This window comes from Microtus pennsylvanicus, chromosome 9, assembly GCF_037038515.1.
Source record: "Microtus pennsylvanicus isolate mMicPen1 chromosome 9, mMicPen1.hap1, whole genome shotgun sequence".
NCBI lineage: Eukaryota > Metazoa > Chordata > Mammalia > Rodentia > Cricetidae > Microtus > Microtus pennsylvanicus.
This window is the reverse complement of record NC_134587.1, coordinates 104,986,762-104,996,890: the sequence shown is the minus strand read 5'-3', so window position 1 is coordinate 104,996,890 and position 10,129 is coordinate 104,986,762. Positions and strand designations below refer to the sequence as shown.

General features: G+C 39.5%; 1 non-coding gene across 1 annotated transcript; it reads right to left on the bottom strand.

Moving 5' to 3' along the window:
- Positions 1-9,482: 9,482 nt before the first annotated feature.
- On the bottom strand, positions 9,483-9,611 carry LOC142858030 (small nucleolar RNA SNORA3/SNORA45 family). The gene has a single exon (XR_012911924.1). It is a non-coding gene; the product is annotated as a small nucleolar RNA SNORA3/SNORA45 family (small nucleolar RNA).
- Positions 9,612-10,129: the final 518 nt, after the last annotated feature.

The window sequence follows — 10,129 nt, the reverse complement described above, 5'->3', positions numbered from 1 at the left end:
AAAGGCATCAGAAAAGCTAAGCGTACTGATAGTACATCTCAGTGTCACCTTGATCCCTTCACGGGTTGACAAAGAAACAAGGCTTACAGGAACCTGGAGTACTTGTCAGTGTTATGGATGCCACATGGAATAAAGCTGGGAGCTCTGTCATGACAACCAGAGACATACAGCCTGCATGGACTTGGGAAAACAATTGGCTGGGGAAAGACCACACTGCTCAGGGTGACTACCACCCACCTAGGGGCAATAGGGACTGAGTCAACTGCCATAGAGAAGACATTGTTTCTTTTTATGCCCATTGTTATGGCTGGAATGTTCTGTCTCTATCAACATGCAGCCCTAGATTACCTTAATTTTTTCCTACTTCCAACATTTTCCTCATATTGTTTATATTTGATTAAAATATAATTACATTTTCTCTCTCCCTCCACGTGTCTTCCACTCACTTTCAAATTCATGGCCTCTTATTTTTTATTATTGTTACATACATGCCTGTAAATGAATAAATACATAAATGCAACTGGCTGAGTCCGATGACTGTCGATTGTATGTTATATTGTTTTAGGATGACCACATAGATTGGATAACCATTTAGGTACTCATCTCTAGAGGAGGATAGTTCTCCCTTTCTTAGTACTTTTTAGTTGTCTCTAGCTCTTCATCTAATGGTGGGGCCTCCTGTGATTAACCCCATCTACGTGGGCACATCAATTGGCATTGGCATTATTCAGGTCTTCCTTAGGCAGCCATATTGCTGAGATTTCATGAGTGCAGCTCTTGTCATGTCTAGAAGTTACCATCTTGCTGCAGACTTTCTGGTCGTCTCACTCTTACAATGTGTCCACCCCTCTTCTGTGATGTTCTCGAGCATTGCATGTAAGAGTTGTGCTATAGATGTGTCAACTGGGGCTTGGCACCACAGAGACGGTTGTTCTGGGCATTTTAACTGATTATAGATTTGGGGAATGACCTCTGCTGTGAAAAGAAGCCTTTTTGATGAAGGGAGAGAGTTACACAATCTGTGGGTATAAGGATGAGTATATAGAACACAGTTAGGAGCTACACTGGGTTAGGAGAGTGGTAGTAATAGCTCTCCTCTGAGACCTGTGACCTCACTAGCCTCACTAGTTTAATGTAACAGCTGTGATTTCTCTCCTTAAGCTTAAGCTTCATTAGAGAGCCGTTGCTTATCACTGTGCTGTAGCTATCACAATTACACCGTTAGGGACATCTCACCGTATTATTGGTCACTGTTGTGTTTCATAGGCATCACAGACGCTTCCCTCCCTTAGCACCTTCTGTTATTATAAAAGCTATCATCACCAGGGAGGAAACTAGCTCGATTCCTCAGAGTCCTATGGTAAAACTTTATGGTATCTTCAATAACTTGACCTATCTTCAAGTACTAGGAGGCAGCTCAGGGCAGCAGCAATAGTCGTACACTGTTTGGGGAGTTTCTCAGGCTCCCCTGATCAAGAACTAGAAAGGAAGGCTCTCATGCCTGGAACTGGGCTTTTTGTTAGCCTATGGATCTTGGGGGCACTTATTCCCCCAGGTGGGATAATTGTATCGCTTGCCACAAAATCCCCTCCCATGAAGAACTTAGCTTGCAGAAAAGGCAGGGAGCTCTAAGCTGAGATCACAAAGGATGAATTAAAAACCACAGACACTTGCAGGACACAGTAGCTAGAAAGGAGCTGCAAAGACACAACTTTTAAATTTTCTCTTTGTTTGGCAATTGTAATCTTTATAAGTGAGCCTTGGTTTTAGGAAGAACTAGAGTAAATCAATCAATGCTTATAATTAGGGAACAATGAAAACACTGCCTGTCAAAACATGTGGGATCACTAAAGGAGAAATGGTGGGAAATAAAATAGCCTTAAAAGTGTCTGCCAGGAAAATTTAAAATATCACGAATTATAAGCTGTCAGTTTTTATCTAACGATTAGTCTGTAGAGAAGAAAGCACAGATAGTGGCAGGTGGGAAAAATCTGACCCAGATAACGCGAGGCTGAGTCGCAGCAGTCAACCACGGTTAAGACAGATGTGTGCTATATCCACTCGGCCTCTTCGTGGCTCTCTTCCTTTCTCCTCATCACGGCCTTTTGTCCACGTAGACATATAACTTGCCCATATGGGTTTGGTGTGGGGAAAACCGAGGGACATTCTGAATGTCCCCATTTTTAAGCTGAACTGCTGCCCAACTTCACAGTCATAAATAAACCCAAATAAGAACACCCCCCCCCCGTACGTAATTTTATCTCTCAAATAATAAGGTCAAGACTATGGAAAAATAACAACTAAGGAAACACAAAGAAGCCCCATGAAAGCAAGAAAAGAAAAACAGAATTCACAAGATAGAGGATAGGAAACTGCCAAGGAAGATCAACAAAATCACCAGCTAGTTCAGGTAGATGTTAGGGAGAAGGATACCCAGAATGGAGAAATGGCACAAATATACTGATATATACTGAAAGGGGAGAATAATACAGACACAACACTGTAAATTTTAAGGTGATGAATAACTATATTTTAATTAACTTGAAAGCCTACACGAGTCAGATAACTTCCAAGAAATGTAAAAAATGTATAAAAACAGCAGGAAGAGATTTTTCTAAACTAAAGAGACCACTCAGTATGCAAGATTCTATAAAAGAAACATTGTTCCTCTCCAGTAAAATAAGGAGGTGTGAGTGTATGCATGCACACGCGAGCGCGCGCACACACACACACACACTTCTTTGTCTCTGGTTTTCAGGCCCTTGTGCAATCTCTTCTCCTTGGATGTGTGCTGGATCTTTTAATTTACTTCTTCTAAATGAAGCATGGCGAAGTGATTGAATGTCACTTCTGAGATTAGATATGGAGCCATGGCTTCCATCTTGCTGTTTCTCATCCATCTCTTAATGCCTTCATAGCCCAGCTTCTGGTAGAAGCACTGTGCTTCTGTGGAAGAGGCCCAGAGGCAAGAAACAGACATCTCTGGTCAACAGTCACCGAGAATTCAAACCTCATGATTGAAAATGGAGTCCTTCTGAGTCCTTCCAAACCTGAGGAATATCTTTCAATAGAGTTCCAAACTTTGATAACATCTTATAAGAGATCCCAAGTCTGAGGCACTTGAACAATGAGATCATTATAAGTATATGTTGTTTTAGGACACTCAGTTCTGGAGTCATTTGTTTCAAGGAAATACACACATACACGTGCATACAATGCATGTACATGCATACACATGTGTGCACATGCATACACATGCGGAGAGATAAAATACACAGCTTGTTTTACTTGTGGATTCAAATGACTTAAAATAAATACTTCCTGTCTTCCTTAGTTACTACTTTATTTCTCTGACAAAATGCCATGACCAAGTCAATTTATAAAAGAAAATATTTAATTTGGTAGGTCACAGGTCTAGATGGTTAGAGTCCATCACCACATGGCAGGGAACATGGCAACAGACAGGCAAACATAGTGCTTGAGCAATATCTGAGAGCTTATGTCTGATCCTCAGGCCCAAGGCAGAGATGAAGATGGAGATTAGAGCTGGGAATGGTATGGGCTTTTGAAACCTCAAAGCCCACTCCCAGTAACACACCTCCTCCAGCAAGGCCACACATTCTAATCTTTTCCAAACAGTTCCACCAACTGGAGACCAAATATTCAAACATAGGAGCCTATGGGGGCCATGCTAATTCAAGCCACCACACTATCTTCTAAAGGTAATTCTCAGAACTAGAGTAAAGATTCTTGTCTTAGGCAATCTTGAAGGAGAAAAGAAGTCCTGGAAGGTGTAAGACAGGCCCTTGGTCCATGTGACCATGGGTTTGAAGTCATGAGGCTGTGAACTGGACCCTCCTTTGAGAAGAAGACAGACCCTGGCTGCTGGTGATTACAAGTTTGCTGTCACATGAAGAAGACAGACCCTCGCTCCTTGTGACAGTCACACAGATGTGAATTGACCGCTCCTCTAGCACAAGCTGCTCTGCCCTGTGCATTATTGCCAAACCTGGGAGCAGGAATCTTGCTGTTTAGAGATTAGTAAATGGCACAGGCAGATGAGACAGAGGGCCATGGGTTCAACAGCCAGCATCCCAGCTCCACAGATTTCTCACCGCAGACCCCGACTCTCCAGAGAAATGAAGGACAACCTGACTGTCAAAGAGAAACAACCAGAGGGATAGAAGGAGGAAAAGTAAAGTTCATTATTATTGGCGGTGTCAATTTTCTTTTCTTTCCTTAACTTTTTATTGATTCTTTGCGGATTTCACATCATGCTTCCCTCTCCCATTTATCTCCCCATTCCTTCATATTAGAGCTCTGCCCTTGGAACCTCTCCCACAAATAAAATAAAATAGAATTTAAAAGGAAAACATCTCATCATGGAAGCTGCAGTGTGACCCAGTGAGTCACATGCATCTTTACTTGCAAGTGTTCATTGCAATGAGTCGTTGGTCTGGCTCAAGGCCTCTGGTTTCTGATACACTATCAATACTAGCCCTCATTGGGACTCCTCTTGGATAGTCTGTTGGTGCCCTGTGCCATGAATATCCTGCAGCTTTGTTTTATTAATATTTATTTATTTATTTATTTATTTTTTGATTTTCGAGACAGGGTTTCTCCGTAGCTTTTTTGGTTCCTGTCCTGGAACTAGCTCTTGTAGACCAGGCTGGCCTCGAACTCACAGAGATCCACCTGCCTCTGCCTCCTGAGTGCTGGGATTAAAGGCGTGCGCCACCACCACCTGGCTATCCTGCAGCTTTGTGTCTGCAGGAACAGCCCCTACATATGTCCCAGCAGTTCACAGATTGGGTGGATGTTGGAGTGAGCCAACTCATACACCTGGTTCTTGGCCTGAGTGGTAACTGGATTGGTCAACCCACTAGCTCCCTCTCTTTCTCACCACCAGGGCTCATTCAAACCAGCTCACCCAATGCCACAGGCAGCAAGGAACAAGGCTAGTTCTGTGTTCATGCCCTCAGGACTGGCTCACCTCCACCCCCACACACCACCAGGGCCAGCTCTCCTGTGCTTCTCTGGCAAGGTGCAGGACCTGCTCTTCCAAGTGTCACAGCCAGGGAGGGACAGGACCATCTCTCCCACTCTCATGCCCCACGTCAGGTATCCTATCCGCTGCAGGTGGTTAAGGGCAAGGGAGCATCTCTCCCCCATCCATGCCACAAAAAAACTGTTTCATTTTCTTAGACACATTTGCGGGACCATTATCTGTCTTTATTTGTACAGGTAAATATGTGATGGCCATAACTTCTAATAAATGCATGATTATTGAATAAATCTTTTTTGAGCTCAAGTAGTTGCCCATTGGAACCTGGATAAGTGTCAGGTGATTTTAATTTTCCAAATTCTGTAAAGTGGGACACATCGATATACTAGGTTTCATTCCTTTGAGTGCCCTTTGGGTTACTTTCTGCAGGTAATAGTATTTGGTTATAGAAAGATCAAGTAGGACATGCCTTTATAATCTCCTTAGCATGTAATAGAAAACTTTCTTTAAACCTTTGCTACTGACATGATTTTTAAATGAAATTCCGAGTCCTTCAGCACAGTTCCAATCAATATTCGATCAATTTCTGCATTACCTTATGCTAGAGAACCTGGCAAACCCTTATGGGAACGAATATGTGTTAAGTATATGGGGCAATGCCTACTCCTGATTATATCTTGATCTTAAATGAATAAAGAAGTCAATCTTCTATCATCTTGTATAAATGCAGAGGTTTCAATATGCAAGACAACTCTTTCTGCATATTGTGAATCAGTAAGTATATTGAGAGGCTCTTTAAAAATCACTCAGTACCATGAAAATAGCATAAAATTCTGACTTTTGGACAGAATTATAATGGCTTTGTTCCACCTTAGTTAAATCTTCTTATTTGTAACCTGCCTTTCCTGCTTTATTTGCATCAGTGTAAAATATACAGGCTCCAGTTATTGGTGTGTCATATACAATTCAGGGCAAGAATCTAAGTAGTTCTCTTTATAAGGTTAAATTTATCGCTTTTGGGGTAATTGCTATTAATCACTCCTAAAAAATTAGCACAAGCTCTTTGCCAGGGTTCATTGTCTTCCCATATTTTTTTTAATTTCATCAGTTATAAAAAGCACTATAATCTCACTCCCAAGTAAATTGGGAGCATGGGGACCATGGGGGAGAGTTTAAGGGGAGGAGATAGGAAGGGAGAGGAGCAGCGAAAAATGTGTAGCTCAATAAAATAAAAAAAAAATTGGGACAATAATCTCTGCTGGGGCTATTCCTACTAGTTAAAAAGTTTCAATTTTCCTTTTATAATTAATTCAGAGACTTTTCCACTTATAATTTTGATTTTTTATTTGATTTATGTAGTAAAAAATCCATTCTAAGATATATTCGCTCTGCTTTAAAATTGCTTTAGGAGAAATTCTGAAAGGCAATATGACTAGAATGCAATTAAGATTTGATCCCCCCATCCATATGTGCCTCCTTTAATTTCTCTTCAACGACGGTTATTTGTTTCTCAGCTTCACCTGTTAATTTCCTAGAACTATTTAAGTCTTTGTCATCATTTCAGGTTTTGTTTAAATGAATTATTAAAACAGATGTTATCCCAACAGCCAGTTATAGACTGAAAATATTGCCTAACAATCTTTGAAAGTCATTAAGAGTCCACAATCAGTCTCTTTTAATTTTTGTCATTTCTGTTTTCATTTTTATAAGCCTATTTTATAACCTGAGTAATTAACAGAATCTCCTCTCTGTATTTTTTTCAGGAGCAATCTGTAATACCCATTTTGGCAAAGCTTTCTTTACTTCTCCAAACATTCTTTATAGAGTATCTACATTTGAATCAGATAGCAAAATGTCATCCATATAATGGTAAATTATAGATTTAGGAAATATTTTACCTATCATTTCTAATAGCTGATTTAGAAAGTATCGAGGCAGGGTGGGGCTATTGAGCATTCCTCTTGGAAGGATGGTCCATTGGCATGTCCTTGGAGGCTGAGAATTATTATAAGTAGGCACTGTGAAGACAAAATTTTTCTGTCCCTTTCTTGTAAAGGTATAGTGAAGAAATAATCTTTTAAATCAATAACTATAAGAAGACATCATGTTGGTAATAGAGAAAGGAAATGAATTCCAAATTATAGAGGGTATATAAGTTGAATTTCTTTGTTGACAGCTCTTTGAAATGTCACTATTGACTATTTTCCAGATTTCTTTTTAACGACAAATACAGGAGAGTCCCAAGGGCTGGTTGATTCTTCAATATGTTGAGCATCTAGTTGCTTCTGTACCAGATGTTCTCAAGCCTGCAGGTTGGCTTTTGTTAAAGGCCATTGTTTAACCCATATTGGTTTCTCAGTTAAGCATTATAAAGGTAGGGCCATTAGTACCTCTGAAGGCTTGCTAGTTGCTTTATGCTATAGTACAATCTAAATGGCTGGTGACTTTTGTTTATATAGTATCTTATAATAACCTTCCCAGAAACATGAGGTTTTGGGACTTCAAGAATGGTAATATGTGTATCCCATTGCTACAAGTCATGACCCCATAAATTCACAGCAATACTAGCTACATATGGCCACAGCCTTCCTTTCTGTACTTCTAGTCCTATGCAATCAACCCATCTCATAACTTGTTTCACTTGAGATAGGGTTCCAATTCCTAGGAATTGAAATCTGCCTCTTGAAGAGGCCAATTCCTTGCACAGATTCTGGAGTCATGATAGTCATATGAGCACTTGTGTCCAGTAATCTCTCAATGACAATGTTATTTATACACACTCTTAACTTTGGTATTTAATCATTTATAGAAGTCTGCCAAAATATACATTTTCTATTTCCTACTTGAGTTTATGATTCATCTTCCATCATAGGGAACAGTATTTTTTTTACAGTAGTCATTTGATGTTTTAATTTTCCTGGTGAGACATGTTCTCTACAGTGACTGGGAATGATAGGATCATGCTTGACATGGTGGTCTGTGAGAGGCCCTGCCAAGGACTTTCCTGATGGTATCAGGTTGTCTTGTATGTCTTTTGTTGATCTACATTCATTGGTCTAGTGCCGGCCTTTGCCATGTCTCCTACATATTCCAGAAGATTGAGATTGTCTATTTTTGCCATTCCCAGAGGAGATATTATTTCCAGGAATTCCTTGCCTACATTCCCTTCTCAGATGTCTTATTCTACCATAATTAAAACATTTGGCACTTTGGTGTCTCCTAATACCATTGAAATTCTCATCCTACCCAAGTCTCAGTATTATATTCAAATGTCTCATCATTTATTGTACTCAGGATCCATTCATCCACTGGTGCTGATATGACCTTTAAAGGTCCAAGTATCTTTTAGCATTCTATGTTGGCATTTGCAAAAACCATAGATTCAATAAGTACTCATCTAGCTTCTGGGTCTGTTACTCCTATCTGTACAGCCTTAGTTAATATTTGTAAAAAGTCACTAAAGTGTTCTCTCTGGCCCTGTTTAACTCTGCCATATGATTCAATTCTTTTTCCTAGTTCTCAAAACTTGCTCCAAGCATTTAAGGTTGCTGTGTGGAATAGGGACATGGTGTTTACATCATAGAATGCCTGGTCCTGTTGGTATGTGGAATATCCCTCTCAAATAATTTGATCTTGAGTAGTTTCAAATATTTTTATTTTTCCCATGTTGTTCTAAAATTTTTGCCTCTTATAGCTAGTAGCACTTCCATAACAACTGTGGTCCATCTTTGAGAACTGGTGAAACTAACTGAAGCCAGTTGTGTGGGATGGCCTTATTTCTTGAAGCCCATGCTTTCACCATTTCCCTAACAAATGGTATATGCAAGCCATAAGATACTATTGCTTGCTTAATTTCCTTTAGATAGCTCATACCTATAGGTTTGCATTTACATTTTTGAATACTTTATGGTACTTAGTACCAGATGGCTTCTCAGAGAATATTACCGGAAACTAAAACCCCAGGTAAGACATCCTGAACGCTGTCGTATACTGCCAAGGCAAAATCCTTCTCTCCTTGCTCATCAGTTCTGATAATTTCCGCAATTATTTCAAATCTTTTTACCACTGTGTTTTGTAAAGTCTAAATCTCCTGTTCCATGTAGTGTTCTCTTCTAGGGCCCTCATTGATTCATTTAGCTGCTGGTCCTTATTGTGCACATATGATTCCAAGGGATAAAATTTGTCCAGTAAAGATAACTTCTCATCCTTGGACATTATTTCGATGGTGTGCATATTGCCTTCCTGGAGAGATACCCTATCCATTAATCTATCATAACTTTTTAACAGATTATGATTTTAAATTCAACAGTATGAATTCTTTCAGATAATTTCTCAGCACCCTTTACATTGATTGAATTTTTCTGTCAAGTTAATGTTATCCCTTTCAATGGTATTAATTTTTCAGCTAGCTGTTCATTATTAGGCTGTAAAAGTACCTCATTCTTGGCTCTGTTATCAAACCATTTTTTTTTGTAGGACATGTTTCTGATCTGGGCACTAACAAGGACACTGAAGACTGCTACCAGTAGATCAAGACCAGCAGATTCTCTGACAACCCTAGCACACCAGGACAACCACCATGTCGGAATGTGACTATAGTCTCGGCTCAAACCATTTTTTTTAAAAATACAAATTAAAGTATTTTGAGAGTTCATCTTATACCAGTCAAAATGCTCAAGATTAACAAAACAAATGACAGGTCATTCTGGCTTGGATACGGAATAAGATGAACAATTATCCATTGCATCTGGGAGTGCAAACTTGTTTATACACTATGGAGATTAGTGTGTCAGTTCCTCCAGAAAGTGGAAATTATTCTACTTCAAAATCTGGCAATATCAAATCATTTTTTAAGGATATAATTTAAAAGTTAATTCCCTAAACCAAGTAAATGAATGTATAAAGAAAATCACATACGCCTTGCAGAATGATATCCATAGTGTAAGCCAAATGGTTATTAAATCCCTGAATGGCGATATTGTCAGCCATCATAGAATTTTCAGATTTTATTAATTCACATACCATCCTTAGGCAATTTCATTGAATTGGTGTAGGTACAATATTGTTTCTTGGTTACAGTATCATGGCCGCAGCCATGTGGTGGAAAGATGCAGCAGAGAGAAG